Source organism: Lissotriton helveticus, chromosome 7, assembly GCF_964261635.1.
Source record: "Lissotriton helveticus chromosome 7, aLisHel1.1, whole genome shotgun sequence".
NCBI lineage: Eukaryota > Metazoa > Chordata > Amphibia > Caudata > Salamandridae > Lissotriton > Lissotriton helveticus.
In genome coordinates this window covers 454,937,594-454,954,072 of record NC_136068.1, presented here as the reverse complement: position 1 = coordinate 454,954,072, position 16,479 = coordinate 454,937,594, and the positions used below count along the sequence as shown (strand labels likewise).

Genomic DNA, 16,479 nt, shown 5'->3' with positions numbered 1-16,479 from the left:
TTGGCCTATTCTGTGACACTCGTGATAATTGTGCATTGTCAGTCCTGACTCAGGAGCATGGCTTGACCAGAAGGCCCGTGGCATATTTCTCTGCCACTTTGGATCCAGTGGCTGCTGGATTACCTGGGTGTCTGAAAGCAGTAGCTGCAACTTGCACAAGTTTAGAACAGAGTGAGTCCATTGTCATGGGACATCCTGTAACTGTGTATGTTCCACATGCAGTTGTGATTCTTTTGACTCGCACAAAAACTCAGTATCTCACCCCTAGTCGACTGACTAAATATGAGAGAATTCTCATGGGTGCTGCCAATATAGTCATTACCAGGTGTAATATTTTGAACCCAGCCACCCTGCTCCCTGACTCAATGATAATGGAAGATAAGGGAGAGAATGAGCATGACTGCATTGACCTGACAGAGTTCAGTACTAAACCTCGCCCAGACATTAAAGAAACACCTTTGCCTAAACATGATGAGGAATGGTTTGTGGATGGTTCATGCATGAGGCACGAACTTGTAGGCCTAAGTGCTGCTTACGCTGTGGTTACGTTACACAAAATTGAAGAAGCATCCTGTTTATTTGGAGTAAAGTCTGCACAAGTAGCCGAATTGATTGCCCTGATAAGAGCTTGCAAATTGGGAAAAGACAAAAAAATAACAGTGTATACTGATAGCCAGTACTGTTATGGGGTTGTGCATGACTTTGGCCAATTATGGCTACAAAGAGAATTCCTGACTTCATCAGGTACCCCCATTCGAAATGGGAAGGTTGTACAAGACCTTCTAGAGGCAATCCAATTACCGAAAGAATTGGCAGTGGTCAAATGTGTTGCTCATAAAAAGGGCCTTGACCCTGTATCTTTGGGAAATGATTTTGCTGATGGAGTGGCAAAACAATGTGCTATGGATCGCATGTCAATAAATACCAGACTGCGAGGGACTGGAAACAGCTGCCAACTTATGGTGTTTGAAGAAGTGCCTACTTGGGATGAAGTGAGAGAATGGCAGCATGCTGTGCCCTGGGAAGAGAAAGAGAAATGGAAGGAACTTGGTTGTCGACCAAGGCGTGAGGATGGTGTCATTGTGGGCCCAGATGGTATGCCTGTGTTACCTAGACATCTGCTCGCCCCTATGGCCAGATTAATACATGAAGGATCACACATTGGTAGGGATGCCATGGTTCTGGTATTTCAACAGACCTGGTATAACACAAAGTTTAGGAAAGTAGCAGAATCCCTTTGCCAGAGGTGTTTGACATGTCAGCAGTTCAACGCTGGCAAAAGAACAGTAGTTGAACTGGGAAAAATTGGGAAATCAGGGGGTCCCTTTGTGAGAATACAGATTGACTTCATCACCATGCCTCGTTGTGAGGGAAAAAGATATGTCCTTGTCATTGTCTGCCTATTTTCAAAGTGGGTGGAAGCTTACCCTGCCACACAGAATGATGCCATAACAGTTGCCAAATTGCTATTGAAAGAATTGATACCTAGGTTCGGGGTTCCAGTCATTATTGAATCAGATAGAGGCGGACATTTTCAGAATGAAATATTGGCTCAGCTCTGCAAAGCATTTGGGATCACACAAAAGCTGCATTGTGCACATCGTCCAGAGGCTTCTGGAATAGTAGAACAAATCAATGGCACCATAAAAAACAGACTAGCAAAGATGTGTAACTCTACTGGCATGAACTGGGTAAATGCCTTACCTCTTGTTTTGATGGGACTCAGAAGCATTCCAGACCGAAAAACAGGCCTGAGTCCCCATGAGATCTTGATGGGAAGAGTGATGAGACAAGCATGGGTACCAGGATACAAACTGTTAAGCATTTCTGATGATTTGGTACTTGAGTACTGCAAGCAACTGGGTGACCAAGTGCGTTCTATCTCTCGCCAGATTGGGGCAGACGCCGTCGCCAACCCGACAACTCCAGTTCACAAATTGGTTCCTGGTGACTGGGTTAAAATAAAGAAACACACTCGTTCGAGTTGCCTTGAACCGAGGTGGGGGCAAAAACGCCAAGAAATCCTGGTAACCACGACAGCGGTGAAGTGTGCAGGCGTTCCCAAGTGGATCCATGCCAGCCATACCCAGAAGGTGATACCAGACGAGGAGCCTGGAGCTGAAGGTTGTCCAGCTGAGGGGTCTGCAGATGTTGGTCCTGAAGTAGCTGATGACGTACAGCCGAGCACCAGTCCAGTTGAAGGTCCTGTAGACGTTGGTCCGGAAGTAGCTGATGACGAGCAACCGAGCACCAGCCAAGACGATTGGATACCCTTAATAGATCTCATTGGAGACCCAATCAGAACAAGAGAGCGAATATATGAAGACAGAGAGTGGAATAGAGAGGTCGAGTCAGGCACAGGCGAAGACCCTCAGATCATTGAGATTCACATCAAGTCTGAGGACGAGGAGGAAGGTCAGATAGGGACAGAACAAGTGATTGACACACCTCCTCTAACTCCTGAAATTGAAAAGGGACAGATTAGTACTAGTGTAAAGGTTCGAGCAGAAGAAAATCAAGGGATCGAAGTGCTCGAACAGGATCAGATAGAATTAGAAGAACGTGTTCAGGACACAGAAACAGACATTTGAAAGCCAAAATCAAAATTCACCTGAACCAGGCCAGCTTAGTAACCAGGCAGAAGAAGTAGATACAAGACCTGGGACTAGTCAGACAGGAAGGGAAGAGACAGAAGAAGTGCCACAAACAAATGAAAACAAAAGAACATTAGAAGAAAGCCAAATTACAGTACCAACCAAGAGACTCAAGAAAAAGAAAAACATCGAACCAAGATATATTAAGAGGCTGAAAATAAAAACAGTAGAAGAGAAACTTGCAGACAAAAGGAGAAGTCCACGGATTGCAGAGCAGATTGGAGAAAGCTCCAAAAGAAGGAGTGATCGAATAAAAAGACTGAACGAAAGATACCAGGATCCTGAGTGGACCTACTTAATCTTGGAAAACTTTGAGGATCTTGATATAACTGACGAAAGTGACGAAGAACAGATTGCTGATTTGTCTACTGAAGAAGACGAGCTCACCTGAAATTACACAGAGTAAGCTACCTGTGTAAAGTTACAAAGAGGGGTTGGAAAACTTCTTCTGAGCCAAAATGTCTGATTCAAGAGTGAATGGAAGGCCTAGTCGCAGTTGTTGCAAAACATGCTGCAAGGTGTGTATATGTAGTATAGCTATAGTAATAATAGTTTGGATAGGATTAACAGTTTTCATTCCTTTTATGGTAAGCAAAAATACTAACATTGACCCTACTCAGACTACTGACACTGAAGAATTGACAACACGAAGTGTAGAAGGACGTGAAAAAGCACTCAGACAGACAAAACGAGACTTAGGAGCATCAGATGAGGAAGGACTACATTACCACGGAGTTAAGATCCAGACTAACTTAAACGTTTTCGCGAATTTGTTAGTGCATTACGTAGAAACTATGGAAATAGAAGACTGCTATGTCTGCATGAAGCTACCTACTTCTGTAGCTGAAGGCGTGACTTATCACCTACCTTTGACCTATGGCATTTCCTGTAGCATTTTAGCAAGCTTATTTTACAAAAGAGGACCGTTACAGTACTATTACTCTAACGCAGACGTAATATTTTCTGAACTTCCTATACGTGGAAATCTAAATCCTGTACATACTAAAAGTGACGTTACACGTTATATGGGAGAATACTTCCTGACTATAGGTACCATAGACTTAAATGAAGCACACAGAGACAACTTGACCTGTTCATTACATGAACAAGAGAAAGTATTTCTAAACATGGCAGAAAAGAGAAGGGAAAGTTTCCAAAGAAAGGCTAATGACAAGAAACAGAAAACTCCTAAATGGGCTGAGAACATGGAGAGCACCCCAGGTGGTGGGGCGGGTCCTGCCTTGTTGCTGGATTTCGAAAGGAAAGGGAAACTCTGTCTTCACCGCGAAAGAACTAGTTATTATAATAACATTTTCATTGGTTCCAGTCAATGTGAGCACAATTACAAGGTAATTGGAGGTTGGGGATTCAAAAATGGGTCAGAGCCTGTGTTTCCTGGAATTTATTATATATGTGGAGACAAGGCTTATTTCAAATTGCCGGATCACTGGTATGGAAGCTGCTACTTTGGCATTGTCTTCCCGAAAATATACCATGTGAATGAAATTGCTGGAAGCAATGAAAATACTAATGGCTTAGTGCGTAGTAAAAGAGAAAGCGTAGGTGAAATAATGGGTAGTATTTTTAGTGCACTGATACCTGGAGTGGGAGTGGTTCTGAACACTCACAGAATTTGCAAATTATCCACAATAGTGGATGTGCTGTCTACTGACACAGCTCATGGATTTCTGTTGGTCAATACCGAAATGGTTGCGATCAGATCAATGGTTTTGCAGAACAGACTTGCTCTTGACACCTTATTGGCAAAAGAGGGCGGATTCTGCCGGATGTTGAAGGCGCAACATTGTTGCACTTACATTCCGGACAAAAGTGTGCAGCTCAAGAGATATGTGAAAAACATTACTAATTTGGAAAAGGAACTCAAACCACTCGAGGTTGATAGTGCCTGGAAGAGACTGGTTGATGGTCTCTCAAATGTAGGTCATTGGTTTGCTAATTTAGGTAAAAGTTTATTGTTTAAGGTACTGTTGCCAATTGGAGTGATAGGTTATCATATTTCTTATATTCATCGGTTGCAAATGTCGAAAACACACGAAAAAGTACCAAGTGAATGCGAGAGGTGTGAAACGAGGTGCGGATGAGCTTGAATTGGAAGAAATGAATAATAAGATTTACAAAAAGGTGAAAGATTCTCACCCTACTAAAAACGAGAGAGAAACTGAATCGCCTGTTAGAAGAGATAGAGTTGTATAAAGTGTGAAAGAAAAGTTGGCATCTGGTTCCGTTATTTTGTGATGATAGTAAATATCATCCAAGAGGGGATTGATAGAGCAAGATTTCGCATCGCGACTTGCTCGACTCAAGAACCTCGAAATCTGTTATAATCCTATAATTCCAACTGTTCGTTTTACTAATTTTATGTATTTTGAATGTGCGTATGTATCATAGTGATGCTTGCCTATGTGGTTTACTAATACGAGTAATCCTTGTGAATAAAATGGCCGCTGCTTGACATTTGCTTCTGCGCATGCATTAGGCACACCCACGTGACCGGACGTAGTTGCATTGTGGAGGGAAAGGGTGCGCATGCGTAATGCCACAAAATGGCTGCGCTTTGTAATAAACGAGGTGAAGCTTGCACCGCTGCTCCTGTGATATTGTGTTGCACTTACCATTAACAGCATTGCATATTTTTATAATGATAAACCTGAAGTACGAAATCATAGAATGTAATGCATGCATTTATTTCTATGTTTTAATTTGTTTTCGCTTACTTTTCATGTACTGTGATAAACGGGGGGTCTGAAATGGGTCGAGAGCCATCTTGAAGGTCACTTCTGCGCATGACTGCGCAGCCCAGGGAGCAGTAGCCTTGAGCGGTGGAACTCAGCCAGCTGGCAGCCACAGTCAAGATGCTCATGAGAAAGCCACCTCTGCCCCAGCGGGATGGAGTTAACTTGTTCTGAAAATGTTACAATGAAATTTTGCTATTGTATTCTGTGCTACTTTTCCGTGAGAACCCGAATCTTGCTAGGCGGTACCCTAGAATGTAAATCAGGCCTTAGAAAAGTCTGTTCTGATTGGTGTGTTAACCCATCCTACCTTAGGACCAATCGAAATTTGGGATTCTGACACTTTGCAACATTTGGGGGTGGTACACTGACCCAAAAACAGTATATCTAGCCTGGGTTCAGCTAGAGAAATTGTCCGACTTGTCCGAATAGCTGACCTGTCACTGACCCAACGCACTCAATAGGTGACCTGATACAGTGGTGCTGCGGAGCACTCTGTCCGAATTTGACCATAGACTCTGAAGGTTTTACTAAACCTTAAGTGCTGGCGGAGCACTTTGCTGGGGAATTCGCTGACCCAATCGGGGTCCTGACTGATAGCTGCAGAGAGGGTGGAGCGCAGGCGTTGCTTCCAAACTGCGGGTGTTGGTCGTATCCTGGTGGTCCTGTCCTGATCCTAATCTGGCTTTCCTGTCCTGTCCTGGGGTGTCCATTCTGCACCTGCTGTCTCATTGAGGGTTATCCGTCCTTGAGGGTTTTCCTGTCCTTAACTGACCCGTGGCCAGGGTTGGTTTTCACACCAGTCTAGGTAAATATCGTACCGAAACCCTTTAAAACTGCACCTTTCTATTTTTCTGTCTTTGCTTCAATAAAGACATACCTTTGCATATGATAATTTTCCATGCTTTCCCGCAACTATTACATATCACAAAGTCATTTGCATTTATTTTTCTTAGCATGTTCCTATGTTACCCTACCTTTTAGAAATCATTTTCTCCATTGCAGACTTTCATAAAGCTGAACTTTGATTTATAACGTGTCTCACCTTTGCTCATTCTATAGCTGATTAAGATTTCCAGAGTTCTCATTTAGGTTTGTGAAGTATACCCAAATGCTTAATTCTAATTATGCATACGTTTGTCCATTTATAAAAGTTATTCTTGCATTACCATTTTTACTCCACTTAGCGTGTTCCCTGTTTCACTATTTCTTAGAGAAAACTTAAATGATTGCCCTTACACTGTTCTTTTATAGTTATATGCTTTTCGTTATCCTGATTATTGATTGTCTCCTAACTGTAAGTCTAATGCTTTATGAAAATGAAATTTAGATAAATCTTTTAAAACTTCCAGTTGTCCGTGGTCATTTTATAGAAAATCAAAATGTATATATTGGGTTTGTATTTTTCCTGCCTTTCCTTTTACAGCTAGCTCCCTGACCCATCGTGGTCATAGGTACCCGTAACAGTGGTTGGTAAGTCGGGTACACTGGAAATAGTAGAAAGGAACTCATGATTATTGGTAGTAGGTTGTAAGGTCATCGGATCAATGCAAATGGTGAATTAAAATATATGGGCCCGATACCGAAGTGGTGAAAATATTGGTCGGGTGACCTGCGATCTCTATCAAAACCATTTATATGTATAAAGAACCTTTATTTTGACATTAGGCCCTAAGTATTTTGCTTTGTGGTATGTTAGTAGATGGATGAAAGTTTTGGCCAGAGTGAAAGTGTGGATGTGTTGTAAATTTGTAAATTGTATTGTATATTATGATTCAGGTGTAATGTTACATTGTATATTTGTACATACACAAAAAATTGTTTGTTCCATTGATGAAAATAACCTTTGGTCCACTAGTGCAAAAATGAATGAATAAACTAGTGACGCAAATCAAAAAACGGACCGTTATGTTTTATTTCATATAGGTCACTATAAAATAGTCAAATTATGTCCAGTACTGGCAATTGTGTTGTTCTTTAGATAGTTTGGACTCAGCCTTACAGGTTCGGAGTCACAACCCTGTGTCGTTTTTCTTCCTTTTTTTTATCTCTGCGACTAGGACGCCAGTGACGTGTGCGGATCCGTACGACAATGCCTACCAACGCGCAGGGGTACTGTGGTCAAAAAACCTTTCTGCAACCAGTCTGACGCCTGGGGATAGTCTAAGGTAAGGAATCTATAACTAACGTGTCACTTTCAGATTCGTCCACCATTACTGTGTGCTCCGGATGGGGAAGGAAGAGGGATCTGCCATTGACCCAATCGCAATTTGTGAGCCACCACTGAGATCTGGGTGTGATCGGACAGGGTGCCCTGATACTGTGCCCACTGGAAATTCAGGTCCCACTGCAGAGCCCGCATATGCCATCTGGCATGATCCACTAGAAGGATGCAGGAGGCCATCAGCCCTAGGAGCCTGAGGGGCATCCTGACCAAAACCCGGGATAGAGCCTGAAAGATCAGAATCATAGCCTGAATATCACAGACTCGCTGCTCGGGAGGAGAAACCCGAAACTGCGCCGAGTCCAGAACTGCTCCGATGAAGAGAAGCTTCCGAGAGGAAGTCAGGTGCGGCTTCTGCACATTGATGGAGAACCCCAGCAAATGCAGGAGGTCGGCCATAGTCTGGAGGTGAGACGACTGCCTGGGGCGAGCCCGCCTTCAACAACCAGTTGTCGAGATAGGGGGAAGACTGGAACCCCTGATCTGCGCAGTTGAGCTGCGACCACCGCCATCACCTTCGTGAACACCCAAGGGGTGTTGGTAAGGCCGAAGGGGAGCAAAGTAAACGGAAAGTGCTCATAGCCTACCGTGAACTGCAGGTAACGCCGGTGGGCCAGCAGGACGGGGATGTGGAAATATGCATCCTGTAAGTCCAATGCTACCATCCAGTCTCCAGTGTCGAGGGCAGACAAGACCTGAGCTATCGTCAACATCTTGAACTTCTCCTTCCAGAGGAAGCGGTTGACGTTCCTGATGTCCAAGATACGACGCAGGCCCTTGTCCTCCTTGGGAACCAGAAAGTAGTGGGAACAACCACAACCTACTTCTGGCTAGAGACGTGCTCTATAGCCCCCTTGGCCAAGAGTGCCGTGACTTCCTGCTGAAGAAGTGCAAGATGGTCCCCCGACATGCGGTGGTATTAAGGTGGCATGGCTGGAGGGGTAGTCTCGAAAGGGAGGGAGTAGCCCCTTCTGACTATTTGCAGCACCCACCTGTTTGAGGTGATGTTGCGCCAGTGGGGGAGAGGATGGCGGATCCTGCCGCCCACTGGCGTTTGATGGGCCTTAAATGTCAGACTAGGAAGGCTTTGAAGTGTATGCTGCAGGGGTGGGGGTGGAGGTGGACTGACCCGCCCACTGGCCCACAGAACCACCTGGGCGGTTCCCACGTCCGCGCTGAGGTGCTTGTTGTTGCGCATGCCTGTGGCTCTGAAATGAACGTGTTGGGACACCCCTTCCGTGGCCATGAAAGGAGCGAAAAGCAGAAAGCAGAGGGCGGCGAGTGGCTAACAGACCCAAGGACTTGACCGAAGCCTACGAGTCCTTAAAGCGCTCCAACACACTATCTGCCTTATTGCCGAAAAGGTGAATGCCATCAAAGGGCATGTCCATCAGAGTGTTCTGGACATCTCCTGAGAAGCCAGTCGTCCTCAACCAGGCGTGGTGCCAAAGCGCCACCGTCGTGGAAATCGCCTTGCCCAGCGAGTCGGCGGTATCAAGCCTATAACGAATGGTGAACTTAGCTGCGTCTCTCCCAGCTGCTATAGCTTGGTAGAGTATTGTCTGGGCCTCCTCCGGACAGTGGGGCCGCACCTGCGCAAGCATTTCTCACACAGAGTGGGAATAACAGCTCAAGAGGCATGCAGTGTTCACCGACCAAAGCCCTAAGCTAGCAGATGAAAATAGCTTCTTGCCAAGCTGCTCCAGCTTCTTGTATTACCTATCCGGAGGTGCGGAAGGCAACACTCTCTGGGAAGCAGAGGCTTGGACAACCAAGCTCTCAGGAGTGGGGTGTTGGGAAAGAAAGAGGGGGTCACCCGGAGCTGGGCGATGGCCTCAGGCCACGTTCCTGTCCACAGGAGCCCCTATGTTGGACCTGTACCAAGTGACCAAAATAACGTTTGAAAGTGCCTCCTTAAAAGGCAGAAAGGGCTCCGAAGAGGTTGCCGACGGCTGAAGCACTTCTGTCAGGAGGTTAGTCCCGACGGCCACTGTAGGGAGTTCGAGGTGGAGGGCCTCGGCTGCTCTACGCAACACCACTGCGTAACTTGCTCCCTCCTCCGTAGCCACAGTAGGAGGAGACAGCATGCCAAGGTCAGGTGGTGCCAAGACCGCTGGCATTTCCCAAGTCCGCTGCCCAGTCCGGATCATAGTCACACTGTTGTGTGAGAGGGTCCTCAAATCCCTCCCAGTCCTCCCCTTCCTCCGAAGTCTGTGAAACAGGCTGAAAATAAGGAGGACGGACATAGGGGTAGAAAGTCGCCATCAGCCTCGGGCTGAAACAGGGGTTGAGGTCTGCGGTAGCACCGAACGTCAGTGGTGGTGCTGGGGGTGGAAGTTGACACCGGTGGAGATATTATGAGGTCAACTGGTGTCGCCCAGTATCCGAGCCCGGATCCAGGGGGGTCCTGCGGCACTTGGGCCAAAGCCGTAGGTGATGGAAGGGCAGGACCCCCAGTCAGGCTCGCGGGGCCCAAAGGCGTAGCAGCGGGGCCTTGGCAGCAAGAAATTCTTGCACCTGAGCAGGCATTGCCGACGGACCCAAGAAGGGCGGGTAGGCCGGCGGCGATGTCGCTGGCTCCGCCGGAGCCGCGGGGGTGGCATTACCCGCACCCTCAGCTGTGATGGGAAGTCAAAGAGTGACATTGCTTCTTCGCATTACCTGACCCAGAGTGCAAAGACTTGGATCCAGACGAACGATGGTGACTGCTCCGCGACCAGTGCCTCGACCTGCCAGACTTCCCGCAACTTTCAGGACTGCTCCCGCAAAGTCTTCGGCAGTCGGGGCATGACATGGAGTTATGGTTGCGCCCCAGGCAGTAGACACATGCGGTGCGGGTTCGTCACCGATATCATGCGGTGACAGTTCCCGCAGTTCTTAAAGCCAGGCATCCCTATGACACCAGGAGTCTATAGACTCCGAAAAAATTAGACAAAAGGCCTTGAAAAAGTCAGTAGGTACTTGCTCCTCCAGGAACTGCGCTTGCTGGTGCGGTAAAACAAAAACTGACATCAGTGCGAGAGGGCGGCGTCTAAGTAGCTGTCGGCGGCCACGTCGGACGCGTAACTGCACAATGCCACCTTCCAACGCACAGGGGTACTTCTGACACAAACTTTTCAGATCCAGTCTGACACCTGGGGGTAATTCCAAGGTAAGGAATCTATCACTACGTGTTTCTTTCAGATTACCACTACTCTACTCTGTTGCTTGTTTAAATGGTGCAGGAGAACTGCTTTGCCTAGAGGACAGGAAAATGGGAAGTGGGTGGGGGAGGGAACTGTCCTTACACCTGGGGCTTTCTTCTGAAGACTGAGCAGAAGGCAGACTTCGCTGTCCCTTAGATGATAATTTTCTACAGTTCTTGCAATTCCCTTGACTTGTGATTGGGAAACCAATAATACACATTCATGATTATCACAATTTTTGTTTTCCTTTAACACAAATGCCACACAACATAAATCTGGCATTTTTAGTGTCTTTCACTGTTGAAAAGGAGTCTTCCAATGTAATATGCCTCTGCAGCCGTGGTTGCAAAATAGGTTCAGGTGACCTGGCAGGAAGAACATCTAATAAGTTATTGTGAAGAAATAGAGGGTGCCATACCATGGATGTTCACCACTCTGTTCTAAGGGTTGTGGAATTTAAATGCATAGATCTTATGGGCTGCAGTTTGTGCCTTTGCCAAAGAGGTATTGGCGCTACTAAACAGCCACTTTTTGCAACCTTTCAGACATGGTTTATAGTGACATTTTAAGTTTCAATGAAAGTTCTACTTGATGACTGGGAATTATTCGTGCACATAAATCTATGCAAGATCCATTTTTGAAAAAGGCTGACATTTTAACAACTTTTGCTGTGGGAATGATTCGTTCGAGCATTAACCAGGGTACCCAAAGTGCCACTCAGTCGCTGGAACATCTGGCAGGTCTTTGTCAACATCAGAGTATCCAATGGAGGTAATGTTGCTACTGCAGGTGTGGGCTGAGGTGTAGGCCATGGGGCACTTCAGCAGGTCCTTTGGGAGAAAATGTATATTTAAATCCTGTGTCCCAATAGCATCAGGACCCTGTTGAACTTATTACTTTCAGTAAAACACTTTCTGGTGGATATTCTAACTGCAGATTTCCAACCTTTGAATGTTTTTGCCGTGTCACTATAGACCTGAACCGGACAATCTAACCTCTTCCTGACGGTCTCTAGCTGGTCACCTCCTGATGGGAAACGGAGAAGAGTCTGCCGCTCTTCAGGTTGCAGTGGGGCAGGACTTGTGTAGTCCCCTCTAATGCAGGGTGACATCTGCCACAGTCCCTTGATGCTAGGCCCACCGAGACTCGAGATCCCACTGCAGAGCAGGCTTACGCCACTTGGCGAAGTGGATGAGCAGGATTCAAGAGGCCAACAAGTCTCACAGCGGAGTTCTCAGAGATCCAGGACAGAGGCTGAAACATCGGAATCGTAGTCCAAATGTCCTGGACTCGATGTGGCGGGAAAGCCCTGAACTGCAGTGTCTAACTCTGTTCCCTCTGAGCAGCCGCAAAGCTCTTCACATTACAGCGCAGTTAAATTCCCGGAGCGTGCATACATTTCTAATATAATTATGCTTTACATTACAGTGTAAATGTTGGCTTTCCTTTTTAAGGGTGGGTTAAATCAATCCCACCTCCCCTTAACCCCTTCGATGCTGGCCCGTTTCCGCCGCTGTGCGGTAAACAAACGAACAGGGCGGGCCGTGACGAACCCCAGCCGTCATCCGCACACGAGCACCGCGGAGCGTGAGGGCTGGGGTTCGTCACCAGCATGCAAGGGGTTAAACACTAGGGCAGGGCTAAAGAGAAGGAACCAGTAACACGCATTGAAAATGGCGATTCTAATCATCCACTTTAGACCACATTTGCATTTAAAACCATGATTTTCTCATTTCCTGTGATGATAAACAAAGTTCATTCCAGGGCTCTTGAAAACTCAAAGTAAAAATATATTTGCGGTTATTGGGAGGTGGAATGCAGGTGAAATTGTTTTCTTCTTTTTAGCACTAGTATTTTTAGGAGGCAGATAGAGCGTGATTGCAAGGTAAGTTAGTGTGTCAGTGGGAGAGCCTTAATTAGCAATTAACTTGTTCATTCCAGTCACAGCAGGCGCGCAACAACCATTGGGCTGAAGGGGCTTCAGCCCCCCCCGTCAGGTTCCGTGGGCTGGGCTGAGGCAGCCAGGCAGTAGTCAAGGGTCATCGAGGGTATTTTTCGATCCGTCCTAAAGCCCTGGCGGTCACAGCTTTCCTTTTGTTTATCCTATTTACATGTTTCTTTCTTTTAGCAGACTCCCCTGCATGACTCTTTCATCCCTTAATGGCTGTATCTGCATGACAACAGCGGCGAGACTGGCAACGTTACAGGGTTTAAAGGTGTGAAGTATAGTCAACCCCTCCCCCTGCCCCCGCCCAGGAATGAACAGAGTATCCTGCAAACAAAAAGGAATACACCCTCATCACAACAGACTTTTGCAGAGAATGTAGGGAAGAGATGATTGTAAAGTCGGTTTATGTACAAAGGGTTACCACATTTTCAGATGCAAATGGGGACGAGGCTGGTAAGTGAATAGCAACTAAATCTGCTGTTAGCGTTTTAAAAATAAAAAATAAATCACTCGAAACTCTTAACTATTTTGCTCAGGCAATTTCATTTTATTTTATAATGACACAAAACTAAAATGACAGTGGGGTTTAAAATGAACACAGTACAGTGAGTGTTACAGAAAGTATAGTAGTCTTGAGGAGTTCGCGATGCACACCCGGATATTATAGACAAAAATAAGACTTCATCTGGAGCACAGTGAATGTGAAGCTGCAATTATTGCATTTACCAACTGAGTATCAAAGTCATAAAGGCAGGTCATCAAAAATGTTTAGAGACAAATATTGAACAGCAAAGACTCTGTTAGCTTTAATAATAATTTTGGAATTGTGTATGTTGCTTGATAATAATTTTGATGTGATATATGCAGGGCCACTGAAATTCTGCAGAAGGGGAGAGCCAAATTATGCAGCAAGGTTGAGTAAATTATGTGGCATAATGCTGCACATTTTGTTATAGCATCACTATATTAATTTGTAATTATTACACTTTTTAACACTGTCTAAACATTGGTTGCATCTCATTAATACCAGTTTAAAACTGAAATACAGATATAAGCAACAGAAAGGTGACCAGTTACCATTTGCCAAGGTCCTTCCACTGTGTGGCAACATGTAGCTGCGTTTTTAGTAACTTTTGAACGTTTAAGCTAAAACATTTTTTTTTTCTGTAAACATCTGCAGATTGTGGCAAATGCAGCAAATATTCAACTATGCGAAAAAAGCACAGCCATACAGTTGCATACCTCCAGTGGCTCTGGATATATACCTGTATTAACTGCTTGGACCTTGTATTTCAAACCAGAATAACTATGAGCTTTTGTTGAGTTACAAGGTTTTTGTTTACCAGCTGTTACTTAAAAATATCCGCTATTTAGGTAACACACTGGCCAGGTGGCAATCCGATGGGAAATTACAGCATGGATGGAAAAATGGATGAATGTGGGGCAGAACCACAGAGCGAAAGTAACAGGCTATAGGAGTGAGGGAAGGAGCAGGGGGAAAGGTGAGCGTATGAGGGAAATAATCAGTGAGATGCAAGGAAGAAGGTAAGAGACAGGGGAGAGCTGACAGTTGAAGATTAGGGCATGGGGGTAAGGGGTGAACCGCAACTGCGGACACTCCTGACATATTGAACCTATATTGCTCATTATAAAGCATACTCCTGCAGCTCTGGTAGCAAAGATTGACACTCTAGTGCTTGATGTAGGATTAACTCTGATCAGAAGAAACTGGCAGTTTTAATATCAGAAGCTGAAGCAAAACTGACATGAGATCTGAGTGCTCAGGAAGCACTTTGAAAACGAGCAAGAGAGAATCTCATTCCTTGAATAGAAGGAAAGTTATGGGGACCAATATTCAGATAGGGGGCCTCACGGAACAAACAAAGGGCTTTAGCACTGAATGTTGTTTGGAAGGGTTACTAAGTACACTTACAGCCTATTACCTGACAACATTCTTCTCAGTTGAACAGGCACAGGCCCATATTATAACTACTGCCATCCAAAGGGCCAGCCAGGCCTACAATAATGTAATCTACTGCAACTACAGAGTTTGCTCGATTTTGTTTCACTTGCCACAACAGAGCTAACTGTTATACTTCAGACAAAGAGGCATAATCTTGCAGTGTGCTAGTTGAGATGACCCCAGCACTGCCAAAAAGTGGGCAGGCAGGGCAATTTTCTTCAGATTCAGCTCCTTGAAGAGGCCATGCAATACGCTATCAGTGAGACTGTCGGCATGATGTGCAGCATTTTTCTCAGGGTGAAGGGTTAACTGTAATCATAGTCATGCTATGAAACAGATCATGCCCATGCTGTGACAAAAGTCTGGCTTCCAGTTGACAGGTTGTGGTAGGCAAGCATGCCTAGTCAGGTGTTTAGAGCCTCCTATATAAGGCCTTTATTGTTATATATTGAGCAACATTATGGTGCATTAAACAATATCCAAGATAGGTTTCTGCACATTTTGCATCCTGAACAATTATTTCAAGGTGCCTTAAAATATAATGATCCTGAAAAAAGAGTCACAGTGAAGGAAAGCAATTGCCCAGGGTCACACAGTTTAGGCAATATAGATAGCCAGGGTTTTGGGTCAGGGCACAACAAAAGCTCCAGTCTGGCCTTGATGGACAATACACAATTGATGATACACAAGTACTGATTTTTCCAGATTGCACTCCAATGGTGCAACAACAGAGGAGAGCATATCTGGATGTTAAGAAACAACTCCCTAAATTACACCTCAAGTACATGTTTTCATTCCCAGCGGATCTGAAAGTCTTGTACAATGGGAAATCCCACATCTATACTGATACATCAGCAGTTTGGAAATGGGCTGAAGCTCTGACAAACTCGGGTAGCCCTATTTATTTGTCATCCCAGAACAGATTGAAATCCAGCCGCAACGTACGAAAAAAACACAAAAGATTGACAGACCATCCGCTACTCTACACAAGCTGAGAGGGCTGCTGGAGCAGTGGAGGCACTCCATGAATCGCTGGGCCTGATTATCACCAGTGGCTTAGTAGACAGCACATTGGTGATTAGTGGCAACACGGATGACGCGGAAACTTTCCTGAATATGGGACTCGTGGCTAAAGCTCAGTACGTATGCAAAATAAGAAGGCCCACTGGCTGCTCTTAGTTAACCTGGGCTGGGGAATATTGCCTGTTAGCATTCACTCATGGAAACTTTAGGTGCCAGGTTAAAGCTGACCCCCAACACAGTTTTTTTGTATTACTGAGGTATACATCTTAATGTCTGCACTTATGGAAGGATAGGCTATGTCACATAAAGAGTACATTTTAAAATAACAAAGTATGTGCTTTAAGGTGATATTCATATGCACTGTAATAACATGATTGTTTTGAACTTTATACAATGTTTATTAAAATACCAATTATTTGGAGCAATGTAGCATTGATGATACTGCCCTGGAGTGTATTGCCTTTTTTCTATCTGAGAGGGCATAAACAGTCCACTTCCCCGTATTTTAGTCATGTCCGAGACCTCTCACTTGCAGAATCCCACAGAGCTTTTCTCGGAGCCCTACATTGTTTACTCTTTATCTTATTAAGTTCACTTTATTTATACAACCCTTTAGTTTCTCTGTGATGTCCTACACAGATGATATCATAGGATTATTTTCTTTGGCAATGCTCTGGGGTCTACCCAAGAGAAATTATGATCTTGCTTTTTCACAGTTGCCTCCTGGAT

At 45.2% G+C, this 16,479-nt stretch overlaps 1 long non-coding RNA gene across 1 annotated transcript in view; it reads left to right on the top strand.

Moving 5' to 3' along the window:
• The window catches only part of LOC144768604 (uncharacterized), a 144,357-nt gene that overhangs the window by 50,270 nt on the left and 77,608 nt on the right, over positions 1–16,479 (top strand). The window contains exon 2 of the long non-coding RNA XR_013598584.1: positions 7,468–7,575. This is a non-coding gene — a long non-coding RNA (uncharacterized LOC144768604). The remainder of the gene's footprint in view (positions 1–7,467; positions 7,576–16,479) is intronic.